The sequence below is a fragment of the Orcinus orca genome, chromosome 9 (genome assembly GCF_937001465.1).
Source record: "Orcinus orca chromosome 9, mOrcOrc1.1, whole genome shotgun sequence".
Classification (NCBI taxonomy): Eukaryota; Metazoa; Chordata; class Mammalia; order Artiodactyla; family Delphinidae; genus Orcinus; species Orcinus orca.
In genome coordinates, this window is record NC_064567.1 from 98,983,625 (window position 1) to 99,001,343 (window position 17,719).

The 17,719-nt window shown below is 42.6% G+C and overlaps 1 pseudogene; it reads right to left on the reverse strand.

Moving 5' to 3' along the window:
- Positions 1 to 7,687: 7,687 nt before the first annotated feature.
- On the reverse strand, positions 7,688 to 8,052 carry LOC101275136 (mitochondrial intermembrane space import and assembly protein 40-like; annotated as a pseudogene).
- Positions 8,053 to 17,719: the final 9,667 nt, after the last annotated feature.

Consider the following 17,719-nt stretch of genomic DNA (forward strand, 5'->3'; position numbering starts at 1 on the left):
TGGCTTGATTTGATCCTTTGTTTACTGATATGGGAAGGAACTTTTTTTCATTGATATACCATACACAAAAATCTACTCAAAATGGATTTAAGACTTAAACATAAGACCCAAACTGTAAAACTCCTCAGAGAACACATAGGGAAAAAGCTTCATGACATTTATCTTGACAGTGATTTCACAAATATGACACCAAAAGCACAAACAACAAAAATAAACAAGCAGGGCTACATTGAACTAAAAAGCTTCTGCACAGCAAAGGAAAAAATCACTAGAGTGAAAAGGCAACCTAAGGGTTGGGAGAAAATATTTGCAAACCATATCTGATAAAGAGTTAATCTACAAAATGTACAAGGAACTCCTACAGCACAACAGTGAAACAAACAAACAAAAAAAACCAACCAAACAAAAAAAACCAACTCAATTTAAAAGTGGGGCTTGAATAAAATAGTCAAATACAGAGAATTGAAAAGAAGAATGGTGGCTACCAGAGACTGGGGGGAGAGAGAAATGGGTATAAAGTTTCAGTGACCCAAGATGAATAAGCTCTGTTGTACCACATTGTACCGATACTCTACAGTAATCTACTGTGCACTTTAAAATTTGTTAAGAGGGTAGATCTCATGTTAAGTGTTTTTTCCACAATAAATTAAAAACAACAGCAAACAAACAGAAAAAGATATATAGTTCAGTTACATGTCCTATCATTTGTGTTATTATAGATATATGTCATGTATATACGTCATAAACATCCAAACACAGTGTTCATCTTTCTTTTAAAGAAATTAATAGAATAAAAAAAGAACTTCAAGCTGTTTCCCCTGCAGTGGACAGCAGCTGAAATAGCTAACCGTTCTTTTAGTTTTCAGCTGTTCCTTTTTGCTGGGACCACTGAAGTCTCCCTGTGATGGAGCACGACCCTACGGGGCCTTCCTGGGACAGACCTCTCCCCCATATCCTCTGCTTTAGCTCCTCTCTGAAGTACCTAGATAATAGTATCTGATACACATTTCCTGAGTTGCTTTACAGATGTGAGAAAAACCCACCAAATGGAAGACGTTAATGACTAGATGACCATGAGCACATAGCCCCCAGGTCTCCTAGAGCCTGAGGACTGATAATGTGAACCCCTGTGACACCACCCTTTTACCTCACCATGAACCAATCAGAGAATTGTGCACGAGCTGATCACTTACCCTGCGACCCCTTCCTCACCTGGCTTTTAAAAGTGCTTTACTGAAACCCATTGGGGAGCTCGGGGTTTTTGAGCTCTCGCTGTCCCGGACTACTACGTGTGTGGCACCTTACAATAAAGGCTGCACTTTCCTTCACCATAACCTAGTGTCAGGAGACTGGCTTTACTGGGCAAGGCTGAGCAGACCCAAGTTTGGTTTGGTAACATCCCCATGCATGTGTAGTTTAGCAGACCAGCCAAGAATCTGGGCAGAGTTTACAGTCAGATTTTGGGGTTTAGCCACTCTGCGTCTCCTTCCCTTCCAGGATTTCTTCCCAAACTTTCCATCTGCTCTGCCGGCCCCAAATTTTGTCATCTGACACTTCAAGCCGCCTTGAGCAGCCTATGGCCTGGGGAGCTCTCCAGGTTGCTTCAGGCCAACAGCTGCATAATCACAAATCTTGCCCACTAGGCTCCCTGACTTTCAATGACTGACTCCACTCCAGTTTCTGCCTGCTTTTGGTCCTGCTCAAGTATATACACACTGCGGCCTTTTTTAAAATTTTTATTGGAGTATAGTTGATTTACAATGTGCGTTCGTTTCAGGTGTATAGCAGAGTGGATCAGTTATACATATACATGTATCCACTCTTTATTTTTTTTTAGATTCTTTCCCCATATAAGCCATTACAGAGTATCGAGTAGAGTTCCCATGCTATACAGCAGGTTCTGATTAGTTATCTATTTTATATATAGTAGTGTGCATATATCAATCCCAGTCTCCCAGTTTATCCCTCCCCATAATACCCCATAATACCCCATAATAAGGGTATTATGGTTACCCTTATCCCCTGGTAACCATAGTTTGTTTTCTACATCCGTGACTCTACTTCTGTTTTGTAAATAAGTTCATTTTTTCCCTTTTTTTTTAGATTCCATATATAAGTGTTACCACATGATATTTGTCTTTCTGTGTCTGACTTACTTCACTCAGTATGACAATCCCTAGGTCCATCCATATTGCTGCAAATGGCATTATTTTGTTCTTTTTTATGGCTGAGTAATATTCCATTGTATATATGTTCCATATCCTCTTTATCCATTCCTCTGTTGATGGACCATACTGTTGTCTTTTTAACACTTTTTTTTTTTTTTTTTTTTGTGGTACGCGGGCCTCTCACTGCTGTGGCCTCTCCCATTGCGGAGCACAGGCTCCGGACGAGCAGGCTTAGCGGCCATGGCCCACGGGCCCAGCCGCGGAGTGGGATCTTCCTGGACCAGGGCACGAACCTGTGTCCGCTGCATCGGCAGGCGGACTCTCAACCACTGCGCCACCAGGGAAGCCCCTCTTTTTTTTTTTTCTTCAGGTTTTATCAGTGTTATCTGCGGGAGGATTTGACCTCCTGCAGATAGTTTGGTGAAATCATTCCCCCATTATAGAAGCCAGAACTCCTGTATATATGTTATGTTTTTCTTTAGCAATAAATCATGAATGTTTACCTCTGTCCTTAAATATCTCCTATAACATGATTTTATTGGCTGCATAGTATCCCACTGTATGACCTATCAGAACTTATTTTATCACATCATTATGAGAGGTTTAGTTGTTTCTGTTTGTTTTTATGAGTAACAAATAATAAGATATTAACGGCCACTGGCCATTCACCAAAGTTGAAAGCAGCTCTTTTGCCCCTTTCCTGTTTTCCCGTTTCTGTTCCCTTCTAACCTTGAAAGAACCTAATTAACCTGTTGATTCTTTTCCTAGATAAGAAGAAGTAAGAATGAAGACTTAAGTAACGAATGACTAGCTCTCTACCCTCAAGAGACCCTCTTAGTAATCCTGCAGGCAGATCACGCAGACAAGATAACATATGAAGAGAGAGTCAGCCAGTCTGCACACAATGGAGAAGGATGCAGAACCCAACCTCCTGCCTCGATGATTCACTGAGATTCTTCCCCTCATTCTGTCCCTTCAAAAATTATAATGGCTGAGCAGAATCTTTGGAGTTGGCCTTGGGCTGTGAGTCCACCTTCTCCCCAGATTGCCAGCTTTTCTGAGTAAAGCACCTTTCCTTCCTATTGACACATGCCTCTCGACTATTGGTTTTTGAGTGGCAAGCAGCTGAACTTGAGTTCAGTAACAAGGTGATCATGTGACAGTACACGGCACTGTCCAGCTTTGCGCGGCGCCACTCACACTGTATTGTGCCTGAGACACCCGTAGGAGCACATCTTAGAATACACATAGTTCTGTAGAGCTGTGCTGTGCTGGGGCCATGTCTAGGAGCCCAGGGATGCTGTCCCGGAAAAGGAGGATATGAAGCGCTAGAGAATCCCAAAGAAACTATGAGTTGAAGTCTTGGAACTAAATGATATCTTTTCTGCTAACCCTGAAATTACTAGTCATGCCTTTATGTGTCTGCCTGTGGTGCTGCTGAGAAAGTGTGGACTACACACTGTACCAAAGTCACCGGCTTCTTTCTACTTTCACACATCCCTGCTTTGTCTCTGAATCTCTTACTTTGTCTGACCCTTCCAGTCCCCTCCTTCTCCATTGCTCTCCATGCTCAGCTCCGGGAATCAGCATGGATCTGTGTAGGTCTCGGTCCAGAGAGTGGCACCTTGACCACAGGGTGCTTGTGAAGACTTGACCAGGGAAGAAGAGAGCGTTCTTTATTGCTGATTATATTGAGGAACTCTCCTGCTGAGAAGAACTTGGGTTAGAAGAGAGAGCATCTTTACAAAAAATGACATGATTATAGTTTCTTTACTGACATGGGTATGTTAAAGGTTCTTATTTAGCTAAGAGACCTTTGGAAATAACGAGACTTAAGAATTACCTTTACTTTTGGCTGTGTTGGGTCTTCCTTGCTATGTGCGGGCTTTCTCTAGTTGCAGTGAGCAGGGGCACAGGCTTCTCATTGCAGTGGCTTCTCTTTGTTGCGGAGCACAGGCTCTAGGTGCATGGTCTTCAGTAGTTGTGGCACGTGGGCTCTAGAGCGCAGGCTCAGTAGTTGTGGCACACAGGTTTAGTTGCTCTGCAGCACGTGGGATCTTCCTGGACTAGGGCTCGAACCTGTGTCCCCTGCATTGGCAGGTGGATTCTTAACCACTGCACAACCAGGGAGGTCCCACATTTACTTTTCTTTATATTCCTTTCTAGGGTTAGGGTAACATCTTGACTGAAATTTAAATATAGGGCTATAAAATAGAACAATAAAATACTTTCTATTGGAAAGAAAGAAAGAAAAGAAAGAAATAAGAAAGGAAAGAAGAAAGGGAAAGAGAAAGAAAGAAGAAAGGAAGGAAGGAAGAAAGGAGAAGGAAGGAGGGAGCAAGGGGAAAGAGCAAGAAGGAAAAAAGAGAAAAGAAGGGTGGAGGGTGGAGTGAGGGGGAGGAAATACTTTGCGTGGCTTCTCAAATCCAAGCTCCTTCTGGGGGAAGCCAGTTGGGGTCCCATAAGCAAAATGCTTGATGTGTTCTTTTCAAATGATCATTGATATAATATTCCTACAAGTGACTACATTTTAGACTGTTAATTCTTACTATATACACAGTTTTAGATCTTTTATCTCTCCATCTGTCAGGGAAAGAATTGGCAAGGGTAGGGGTGACTCATCTTGGTTATTTCTTCTAGTCCTGTATTATTTCTCTGGCAATATGAATATCATGGAATTCTATCTGATTGGGCAAAAAATCTCTCTATGTTCTTTTCTTATTATTTTTAGTAAATTATATCTACCCAGAATTCATATCACTAGTGGAGGCTTCAGTTCTTAAAAAGAATTGATTAACTAAGATTGGTTCCAACTGTACTTGGTCCTGTTGAATATAACATTCACCCTCCTCCTAGCACCAGGTTGATAAAGATAGTGAGAAAGTCCAATAGAACCCAAACAGATTAATAAGGAAAGATGCAAAAGAAGAGTTATAGTTTGGCTATAATGGATCACATTAATGTAAAGTTTATTGTTACCACCACCAATACAATCAGATGTAACCTTATTAAGAGGGAAACAGAAGGAGATTTCACATACACAGAAGAGAAAGTAGTGTGACCCAGGAAGCAGAGACTGAATGATGTGGCCCCTAGTCCTGGAATGCCGGCCGCCACAAGAAGCTGGGAAAGGCAAGGGATGGATCTCTCTTATAAGACAGAAAAAGTGCAGCTCTGCTGACACCTTGACTAAGGCTCAGTGATACTATCTTTGGACTTCTGGCTCCAGAAACATGAGAGAATAAATTTCTATTGTAAGCCACTGTGTTTGTGCTAATTTGTTACAGCAGCTCAGGAAAGGAATACACCATGCAATGGAATGCTATATAGCAATAAAAATAAATGAATGGCTTCACACACAACTTGGATGCATCTCAAAAACATAACACTGAACCAAAGGAGCCAGAGTCAAAAGGCAACCCACTGTATAAGTTCCATTTCGGTAAAGTTTAAAAACAGTCAGAACTCATCTCTGTTGTTAGAAGTCAGGACAGTGGTTGCCTGTGTGGAGGGGACATTGACAGCGAGGGGCATGAGGGGTGCCTGTGGCTTCAGTGATGTTCAGTCTTTACATCTAGGGTTGTGTTCAACTTTGTGATGGTTCATTGAGCTGTAATCTTATAATTTAATTTTAATAATTGATTATAATTTAATTATAATTAAAGCACTTTCTATATGCGCATTTCACTTAAAAATTTATTTTAAAAAGCTAAATGGCATCTGATGTGCATCCCCACCATCGTCTCTATAGAGACTGTGGCTCAAGGGCTGGGATGGGAGTGTGGCTGCACCTGCTCCTTAATCCCCTTTCCCTTCTGGACCTACCTTGGATTGGATTGTTTCAATCTGACGCTGGTGGCTTCTCTGCTATGCCTTTCTCTGTGTAGATGGTGTGTGTGTTTGATTTGGGAGGGGGCAGTGTTCAGCTTCACCCTGACCTACCCTTTATCACAGAGTATTCTCTCAAAAGGGGGCAACCGTGTGTCCCGTTAGCCGCACCAACAGTCCAGGTCTATAGCGTCTGTTCAGGGCAGGGCTTGCTATCTCTTGTCCTGTGCCTGGGTGACCCGAAGGCTCCTGTCTCCCCCAGCATCTAAGCTCCACACTGGAATGCCTTATCCCCCCTTCATGTCTCCAAGAGCTTCAGAGATCTGGGCTGGGTGGAGGAGTAACTCCCTTTGCTTCTCTGGCACATCCCGCAGTGGGTCCCTCTCATCTTGCTGGCATGGGGGGCATCTACGGGGGAGAGAGAGGCCAATCTTTTTTTAAATCAGGTTTTTCTTTTTTTATTTTAATTGATGAATTTATTTATTTATTTTTGGCTGTGTTGGGTCTTCGTTTCTGTGCGAGGGCTTTCTCTAGTTGTGGTGAGCGGGGGCCACTCTTCATCGCGGTGCGCGGGCCTCTCACTATCACGGCCTCTCTTGTTGCGGAGCACAGGCTCCAGACACGCAGGCTCAGTAGTTGTGGCGCACGGGCCCTAGTTGCTCCGCGGCATGTGGGATTCTCCCAGACCAGGGCTCGAACCCGTGTGCCCTGCATCGGCAGGCGGACTCTCAACCACTGCGCCACCAGGGAAGTCCAGGTTTTTCTTTTAATTGACACCGTTTCCTCTCTCGGGTGCTACTTTGGTAATGATTAGGTCCCCACCTCTCAAGAACATTGCATCTGAACAGGCTGAGACAGAGCCAGTGTGAACAAAGACCCCAAACCAGGGCTTTCGGAATAAAAAGAACAGGAAGAAACAGCCTTTCTCTTCACTTACAAAGGGAGTCCCTCAGAGGATCCAAAGCTCTGTTTTCCAAACGTAGAAAACCTGGAGCTCAATGCAAACTGGAAACCAAAATATATCAGAAAAGAAGCAGAGGGCTTCCCTGGTGGCGCGGTGGTTGAGAGTCCGCCTGCCGATGCAGGGGACACGGGTTCGTGCCCCGGTCCGGGAAGATCCCGCATGCCGCGGAGCGGCTGGGCCCGTGAGCCATGGCCGCTGAGCCTGCGCGTCCCGAGCCTGTGCTCCGCAACGGGAGAGGCCGCGACAGTGAGAGGCCCGCGTACCGCAAAAAAAAAAAAAAAAAAAAAAAGAAAAGAAGCAGAGTGCTTCATCATATACTCAAGGTCTGATCATCCCGTCTCTTCTACAAGGAATGGCCCTACTCCAACATTTTTAAAGGAAGATGTTTGTTTCTATTTCGCTTTCCAAGTAGGTATAAAATCTACTAAAAGGGATACAATGGATCAGAATAGATCAGCTCGCTCACAAGAGACACCCCCAGATAAAGATTTTTGCTTGCTGAGATTATTCAGCACATCATTTCAAAGAGAATTCCAAAGGGGCAGCTACATTCGCTGATAGGTTATGTGAGACACACATACATACAACCCGTTTTTCAGTGTATATGTCAAGGGGCCAAGACCCCTGATCAGCTCGGTAAGGTAGTTTGTACATTACAGCGCTCAGAACAACAGAAGGAAAGACAATTTCTTGGAGAGATTCATGCGCCCAGCGCCCCGCGCCTTCCTTAGTTGGACCCCTCCTCTTCTTCGGTTGCCATGGCCTCAAGAGGCAGCCGATTCCTTTAATCGACTGGCTGGCTTCTCCTCCTTCTCCTGGGGATAGGGTTCCGGGTACTTCTGCATGCACTCCTGCATGGCCCGGACCTGGTCTACGCAGTCCGACCCCTTGACATCCTCTGTGCGGCGGTGGAAGCAGGAAAAAGGCCGCCCCCAAGGCACGGGCAGTTCCAGCTGATGTCTCCGTGGGGCAGGATCAGTCCGTGCTCCTCTTACGGATCATTGGGGTCGTCGGCCACCAGCTCCGAGATTCATGGTCTTCTTTGGTCACAACTATGATTCAATCCTTCCCTTCCTGCTGGCAGTAGGCCATGGTGCAGCTGGGCGCTCCGACCTCACGCCGTGACCTCTCTGCTCCAGAGAGGCCAATCTATTTTTCAGGCACTCCTAATTCCCCTAAATAATTCTTCTAGCACCTCCTTCCTCTCTGGGCTCTGGGTGGGGATAGGTAGGGGAGAAGCACTTCCTGCTTCTCTGTAGAAGCAGAAGAGAGAAGCCTCTCATCATGAATGCTGGGCCAGATCACAAGGTAACTCAGGGACCTGCCCACACCCACTCCTCCTCTGGTGAGGCAGGTGGAAGCTACAGGTCTCCTTTTTATTTCAGGGCGGGGGGAGGCTATAGATGACCTTGACTATAGTGGGGATACTCAGCACCTTTCTGTCCTAGGAATTGGACTTTAGTCACTAATTCTGGGGCAACTGGAAAAATCCTACTTGATCTGTTGTCCCAAGGACCACTGCCCCAATCTTCGCAGATAAAAGAATACTCAAAAGATGGGTCCAAGCAAAGTGTGCAGGCAATATTCTTTCTCCCAGAAGTATCTAAGAATACTAGAAGATTGGCTCCAATCTTTGGTAACTTCCATATTTTTATAAGCTTGTATATTTTTGTCTCGTTGGACCCCCAACTATAGTTGTAACTGGAGGAAAATATTATCTTCATATTCCTTGATCCCTGAAAGTTTACTTGTAATTGAGAATAATAAACCCTCATTCTACCTGCATTCATCTATGTTGTTACACTGGGCAGGTAAAACTTGCTTTTTTGTCATTTGCAATTCTTCTTTCATGCCAAGACTGTTCTTTCTCTCTAATCAAGTGGGTGATGCCCCATCATCATCCACTAGTTCCATGGTTTCTTGGAAGGACTCACTTGACTCAACACTCTGATTTGGCCCAAGGTACATAAAATCATTGCAGAAGATACTTGGATTAGTTCTCTCAACTTCTGTTGCGTTCTCAGGAAAGCATATTCTGACTTCTCTCTCCTCCCCGTTTCTGACCTTTAGTCAGTGCCCTTCCACCGGCCAAATGCTTCAGGAAGCCAGAAGGTGAGAGAGCACAAGGAATCATGCCCATAAGGGTCAGCCTCCTGAGGCCCAGAGCAGAAGGCCGGGGGGGATGGATTGAGGGGTTAGAGCTGGGGAGGAATAGAGTGTAACCAGCACAGATGTCCCTTCTACTAGAGAAGCACAAAGAATCCAGGTCCTTCCAGACCATTAAGGAAGAGCCCATTGGTTTGTAGGTCACACTAGTCACCGTCATTTGCCCCTTGTCCAAGCCCTTGTGGTTCCTTGGAGGTGGGGCTTCCTCGGCTTCATCCTGTGCTATGGGGCTCCTGCCTAGGCGGGGCACCCTGACCACTCCCCCAGCTCCATTCTCCTCAGGTTTGCCCTGTGAATGTTCCTCTCTGAGCTCCTGCCAGCTCTCCAGGGAAAGCAAAGGTGTGGAGGACGGGTCCTGCCATTCTAGGGTCTACAAATAAAATAAAATAAAACTAGCTAACCCTTTTCAGTCAGTTTGGGAATAAACTTTTAGTAAAATTGGTCATGGTAAAGTTTATTTACCACATTTTAAAAGGAATTGATTCCTCATGACAAAAATCTAGAAATTCAGCGTTTACCTACTGTCGCTTATTTCTACTAAGTCAAAACTTCCGGATTTTACAAGATTCTTCTGTCAGTTTTACAAAGTCTCTAACAAACGTTTCTTCTGTGTGTAGAATTAATTGTTGCCGGTATTTTGTGCTGATTGTTTCTGATGGTGATATTATAATTTGGATGAAAAACTGATACTTTGTATTTATTTCTTTAATAATCTTTGAGAAAGTGTGTACAGTTTTGCCCAGGAATTTCAGGGCTGCAATATTCCTGATGATTGGTCTAACATTTTACTAATTCGGTTTCTGCCTATTCTTATCTTCCCTTTTCTGGCAATGTTCTAATTATCTATTAAAAAACATGCCTATATATATATATGTATAGATAGATAGATATAGACCCTGACTTTTACCCATAAACATTTTATCATGAGCATTTCCTCAAACTATGCTATAGTCTGCCAAAATGTGATCTTAGTGGCTGTGTAATATTCCACCTAAAGGAAACACCCTAACTTCTTCAGGAGGCCCCTATTTTTGGACTCTGAGTTATATCCAATTTCTCCATATTATTAATAACACTTGGAAAATATTCCTATCTGTAACTCTGCATGTCTGATTGTTCCACTATAACTATTCCTAGAAGTATAATCAGTGGATCAAACGATGTGAAATTTTAAAGCTTCTCGACTCATTTTTCCAAAAGATTTTCTTTGGGAAATAATTTTGGTTTTGCTCAAACACAGAGAAAAGGGGAGAAAAACACCCAGTGTTATACATCATAGCACATTACTGTATTATTTTTCCCTGAAAAATGTTTAAAGTTGATATTAGAAAATGCTCACTTAATCATAAAAATAAAATTCAGTGCAAACATTACATTCAACAGCACAATTCTCATAAAGTGGCTTTAGTTTAGAGTGCCTCTGCCCCTTTAAACCCCTTTCTAGGCCCTGTTCTCCCCTGTCTCCAGGTGAAGTCTCCAGCAGGTTGTGACTTTTCTGTTAACTCACATGTAATCGAGAACCTCTAAGCTCACTGTGCAAAACACAGCCTCAAGGGTATCCACTTTCAGTAAAAACAAGCTATATGCCCACATCTACCCATTTGCTTGAAAACAACAAAGACTCCTGGATAAACTTGTGTCTACAGGACTTAGAGGCTTCTTTGAGATGATAGGACAGTTAGGCATCCTCAGGCTGGTGTTGTATGAAGACAGGAGCTGGAAAGGCAAGCAGCACTGCACCCAGTCCATGGGCAAGAGCCTTTGCGGACACGGAGAACACGCCCTCCATTTTCACAGCGAAAGAAAGGGACATGAGCAGAGCCACACACCAAACAACCTCAGTCACATCATGGAAAAGATAGAGAAAAATGAGCCCAGAGCCTGACCAGGAGTCAGATTCTTTCCCACAAAGCTGGACTTCCAGTCCTCCACTCTTAGTGTAAAGCGACCAGGAAGTAAACTGACATAGAAGATATATATATATATTCTATGTTTATTCACTCTCTCTCTCTCCATATATATATGTACGTACATATGTATGTATATATATCTCCAAAAACAAGGCTAAAGAGATTTCAAAGAATTGGAATAAAACAGATTTCATTACCTGAAATGAATATGAAAATGAAAAGAATAAAATGAAATGAAATGAATAGAATAAAAAAAGAATGAAAAGAATAAAAAAATCAATAATGGAAAGATAGCCTCCAAATCTCATAGGTCTAGATTCATAATGAAAATTAGAAAATAGTTTGAATTGAATGGTAATGAAAATACCACACATAAAAAGTTGTGAAATGTAGCTAAAGCAATATTAGGAGGAAAATTAAACACATTTAAAACAAGGAAAAGCTCAAACTTAATGAGTTAGGCATTCAAGGGGGCAGGTAAACAACTGAATAAAATCATTGTGGTGTGAATTAAATGTAAAACAATCCTAGTTTTCATCAGAGGAAATTATATGATCTATCAGGAGACCATTGCTCTAGGTCTTGGATTTCTCAGTCAAATTAATGGGTAGATTCCTTATGAGGATTTGAAATGGGGTGACTTAGTCCATAACTGACTCCTGTTCACAGAAGCAATGACCCAGGAAATTTCAAGAAAACCTGAAATTAACTTTATTCCTAAAAATTTTCCTTAAAAAATGATTAAAGAGTGTAACATTTTCAAAGTGAAATAAGTAGCTACACCAAAAGCCTTCTCCACTTGGTATAAAATATTGGTGAACAATTGACCTACATTCTGGATGAATGACTGAATGCAAAATGATTGTCTGTCTTCAAAATGGCCATGACAGCAAAAGATCAGAAAGACAAATTAAGGAAACAGGGCTTCCTTGGTGGCGCAGTGGTTGAGAGCCCGTCTGCTGATGCAGGGGACGCGGGTTTGTGCCCAGGTCTGGGAGGATCCCACATGCCGCGGAGCGGCTGGGCCTGTGAGCCATGGCCACTGAGCCTGCGCGTCCGGAGCCTGTGCTCCGCAACGGGAGAGGCCACAACAGTGAGAGGCCCGAGTACCGCAAAAAAAAAAAAAAAATTAAGGAAACAATCCCATTTACCATCATATCGAAAAGAATAAAATACCTAAGAATAAACCTACCTAAGGAGGCAAAAGACCTATACTCATAAAATTATAAGATACTGATGAAAGAAATCAAAGATGATGCAAACAGATGGAGAGATACACCATGTTCTTGGATCAGAAGAATCAATATCGTCAAAATGACTATACAACCCAAAGTAATCTACAGATTCAGTGCAATCCCTATCAAATTACCAATAGCATTTTTCACAGAATTAGAACAAAAAATTTTACAATTTGTATGGAGACATAAAAGACCCCCAATAGTCAAAGCAGCCTTGAGAAAGAAAAATGGAGCTGGAGGGATCAGGCTCCCTGACTTCAGACTATACTACAAAGCTAGTCATCAAACCAGTATGGTACTGGCACAAAAACAGAAATATAGATCAATGGAACAGGATAGAATGTCCAGAGATAAACCCACATACCTATGGTCACTTAATTTATGACAAAGGAGGCAAGGATATACAATGGAGAAAAGACAGTGTCTTCAACAAGTGGTGCTGGGAAAACTGGAGAGCTACACATAAAAGAATGAAATTAGAACATTCTCTAACACCATACACAAAAATAAACTCAAAATGGATTAAAGACCTAAATGTAAGGCCGGATACTATAAAACTACTAGAGGAAAACATAGGCAGAACACTTTTTGACATAAATTGCAGCAAGATCTTTTTCTTTTCTTTTTTTTTTAAAGAGTCCTTGCTTTTTAAAAAAAATTTTTTAATAAGGCTTTTTAAAAAAAATTTATTTATTTTATTTTTTTTTGGCTGCGTTGGGTTTTCTCCAGTTGCAGCGAGCAGGGGCTACTCTCCGTTGTGGTGCACACGCTTCTCACTGCGGTGGCTTCTCTTGTTTTGGAGCATGGGCTCTAGGTGTGCGGGCTTCAGTAGTTGTGGCATGCAGACTCAGTAGTTGTGGCTTGCGGGCTCTAGAGCACAGGTTCAGTAGTTGTGGCTCACGGGCTTAGCTGCTCCGCGGCATGTGGGATCTTCCCGGACCAGGGCTTGAACCCGTGTCCCCTGCATTGGCAGGCAGATTCTTAACCACTGTGCCACCAGGGAAGCCCACAGCAAGAACTTTTTCAATCCACCTCCTAGAGTAATGAAAATAGAAACAAAAATAAACAAATGGGACCTAATTAAACTTCAAAGCTTTTGCACAGCAAGGAAACCATCAACAAAACAAAAAGAAAACCCACAGAATGGGAGAAAATATTTGCAAATGAAGTGACCGACAAGGGATTAATCCCCAAAATATACAAACAGCTCATGCAGCTCAATTTCAAAAAAAACAAACAACCCAAACAAAAAAAGGGTGGAAGACCTAAATAGACATTTCTCCAAAGAAGCCATAGAGATGGTCAAGAGGCATATGAAAAGATGCTCAGCATCACTAATTATTAGAGAAATGCAAATCAAAACTACAGTGAGGTATCACCTTATACCAGTTAGAATGGCCACCATCGGAGAAGTCTACAAACAATAAATGCTGAAGAGGGTGTGGAGAAAAGGGAACCCTCCTCCACTGTTGGTGGGAATGTAAATTGGTGCAGCAACTATGGAGAACAGTATAGAGATTCCTTAGAAAACTAAAAATAGAGCTATCATATCATCCAGCAATTGCACCCCTGGGCCTATATCCTGAGAAAACCGTAATTTGAAAGGATACATTCACCACAGTGTTCACTGAAGCACCATTTACAATAGCCAGGATATGGAAGCAACCTAAATGTCCATTGACAGAGTAATGGATAAAAAAGATGTGGTACATATATACAACGGAACATTACTCAGCCATAAAGAAGAATGAAATAGTGCCATTTGCAGCAACATCGATGGACCTACACATTATCATACTAAGTGAAGTAAGTCAGACAGAGAAAGACAAATACCATACGTTATCACTTATATGTGGAATCTAAAAAAAGGGTACAGGGGCTTCCCTGGTGGCACAGTGGTTGAGAGTCCGCCTGCTGATGCAGGGGACACGGGTTCATGCCCCGGTCAGGGAAGATCCCACATGCCGCGGAGCGGCTGCGCCCGTGAGCCATGGCCGCTGAGCCTGCGCGTCCGGAGCCTGTGCTCCACAACAGGAGAGGCCACAGCAGTGACAGGTCCGCGTACCGCAAAAAAAAAAAAAGGTACAAGTGAACTTATCTACAAACCAGAAATAGAGTTACAGATGTAGAAAACAAACTCATGGTTACCAGGGGGTGAGGGATAAATTGGGAGATTGGGACTGACTTGTACACACTACTATATATAAAATAGATAACTAATAAGAACCTACCATATAGCACAGGGAACTCGACTCAATACTCTGTGATGGCGTATATGGGAATAGAATCTAAACAAGAGTGGAGATTGGTGTTTGTATAACTGACTGGCTTTGCTGTACAGCAGAAACTACCACAACACTGTAAATCAACTATACCCCAATAAAAAATTAATTACTTAAAAAAATGGCCATGATTCTGTAACCCAACCGCCAGCTTGCCCCCCAACCACCACTCATCGCTCCTCCTGACGTCCTGGCGTGGCTGGCGTGCCGAGAAGCGGGGGTGGGGTGGGGTGCTCAGTCTTGAGTCTGTGCCTGAGCCATCCTCTCAGCTGTCCTCACTTCTCCAGCCTCTTCCTGCCCATCTGCTGGTCGCCTTCAACGGCTGGAGGGTGGGTGTGGGAGGGAGCGCACCTCCCTTTATGCTCTACTCTTCCATTTTTTCTTAATGTCCTAATTCCTTTGTTCCCTTTTGAAATTGCTATCTTTGCCTTCTCCTCCCTGTTTATTTTTTTCTCTGTAGCCCTTATCAACATTTAAAAATACTATCTTTTTTTGGGGGGGGGGTCTGTATACCAAAATGATCTAAAGCAACAAACATCAGATCTTGTTTTTTTTTTATTGAAGTATAGTTAATTTACAATATTGTGTTAAGTACTGCTGTACAGCAAAGTGATTCAGTTATACAATACATACATTATTTTTAAAACAGTTTTTTCCATTATGGTTTATCATAGGATATTGAATATAGTTCTCTGTGCTGTAGAGTAGGACCTTGTTGTTTATCCATTCTGTATATAAAAGCTTGCATCTGCTAATCCCAACCTCCCACGCCATCCCTCCCCCTTGGCAACCGCCAGTCTGTTCTCTATATCCGTGATTCTGTTTCTGTTTCATAGATAGGTTCATTTGAGTTATATTTTAGATTTCACATTAAGTGATATAGTATGGTATTTGTCTTTCTCTTTCTGACTTACTTCACTGAGTCTGATAATCTCTAGTTGCAAGAGTTTGTTTTCTAAATCCCATTTCTTACAAAAAGGAACCAGGACTCCTTGAAGAAATATCTGAAGCTAGGCCTGGGACCGGGGGAGTCTGAGGTGAGCCTGGGATATCATCTTGTTTTACCAGAAATCAAGGAAGAATTCAGTGAAGGATAAATAGGGTCAAAGGACACAGGATTTGCTTTTCTATATTTATTGTATACCTCAATAACACTTACCAAAAAACCCAAAAAACCAACAAACACATGGTCTGGAAGAGGCTCCCACTGCCCCAAAATGGGTCAATTCGTCAAAAAGAATAATGACAATAATAAGTCATAATAGTAAAAAAATTGCATGAGTCCATATAAAATTCAAAAGCAAAAAGAAAGAAAAGGCAGAAGAAGGCAAGTTCTTATGTACAAATGCCGGCGAATAAATTTAGAAAGAATGGTAGAATTTTAAACAGCACCCCTAAGTGATCATTAATTGCTGATTCATCAGTGATCATTAGATAGATGATAAAACGATGAGATAAAATGTTGTGGGAACGGGATGTTATACACAAAAACCCTCATCCCACAGATTACTTACAGATTACATAGGTTAATTACTAATTAGATGGGGGAAGATGTGGTTTTAGAATTGAGAGACTGGTTGGTTCCTTATCGAAGTGATCTAATTTAACAGCACCAACAGTGAGAAAACCTGACATTTTGGAATTCCTGACGTGGTACATACAATAAGAAATATTCAATATCTTCTATTTATACTCTTACCAAAAGAATTTGGCTTGAATCTCATCACAAGGAAACCATCAGACAAATGCGGAATGTGGTTAATTTAAGAATCTGGCCCAGATTCTTAAAAAAACAGTCAATTATCATGAAAAGGAAGAAAAGGCAAGGGGTAAGTTTTAGACTAAAAGAAACTAACATTTAACGGCTTCGGTGTGTGAACAAAATTGGATCTGGGGTGGGTCAGTACTTTAGATGACATCTTGGAGACAGTTGGGGAATCTGAAAATGATTTCTCTCTTAGATGACATTATTGAATTATCTCTGTAGCTATGAGAATGGTATTGTGGTCATGCAGGAGAATGCCGCTCTTAAGAATGCTGAAGTATTTAGGAGTGAAGTGACGTAACATCTGCAACTTACTTTCAAATCATCCAGAAGTTTTATTTACATACTTATATACACATACAGATAAATATATACATATGTTAATGAAGACCTGGCAAAACACTAACCGCAGATGGAGTTAGGCAACTGTATGCAGATGTTTGATGCTAGCTAGAGAATATTGAAAGGTTGAGCACTTCTGGGAAATACAACTAGTCCCACAGTTCTTGGGAACACAAAGAAAACAAAGTAATAGGTAAACTTTCCATGGGAGATGCTCTCAGGATACTTCCCAGGTCCCAGACTAGCTCCCTGTCCTGAGAACTCAGCTTCCCTGCAGGCGCCTCTACAGTGGGAACTTCCACCACCTTCTAGAGAAACTCCATCCCCAGCTCCAGCCATTGCTTTTGGAGCCCTCACCGCAGGCCTTGGGCTCTCCAGGTTGCAACCAGCAGTGGCTCTCAGTCGCCCTGCCTCAGGGCTTGCTGTGAAGGCCTAGGAGGACACTCAGCCCCTGCCCAGGAGCAGTGGAGCTAATGCCCCTGGGGGTAACCCAAGCCTCAGGAAGGTGGAAACCCATGGACAGATGTTCCCATCTTCCTGTGAGGCCTTTCTGAGGCATTTTTCCCCAGGCTTTTCAGAGGCTCCCAGGTGGATGAAGCTTCACTCGCCTACAACAAGTACAGCTCAAAATATAGCCTCTGCTGACTTTTCTCCCTTCCCTGCCTCTGCCCACTCTCTTGCATCTGCTTCCTGAGATCCTCTTTCCAGATAAACTAGCTGCACCTATGAAACTGCATTTTGGGGAACCCAGACCAAGTGACCTACTCTGGCTGTTGGATTTATTTCCTCACCCACCGGTACATTCCTATCCCACTGGTACATTCTTATTGTATAATAACCACTTTAGCATGCTTCCTAAAGTCTGATTTAATCAAACTATACCCATATCAAGTTGCAGAGGAGGAGCTGTCAGTAAAACATTGCTAAAGCACCTGGGCTTCAGCACTTTAGTCAAAGACCTTGAAGGTTTTCCCGTTAGAGTAAAACCCTTTCCATTATTCCCAGTCTTCCAACAGAAGATGATTTGTTTAAACACACACAAACACACACACACAC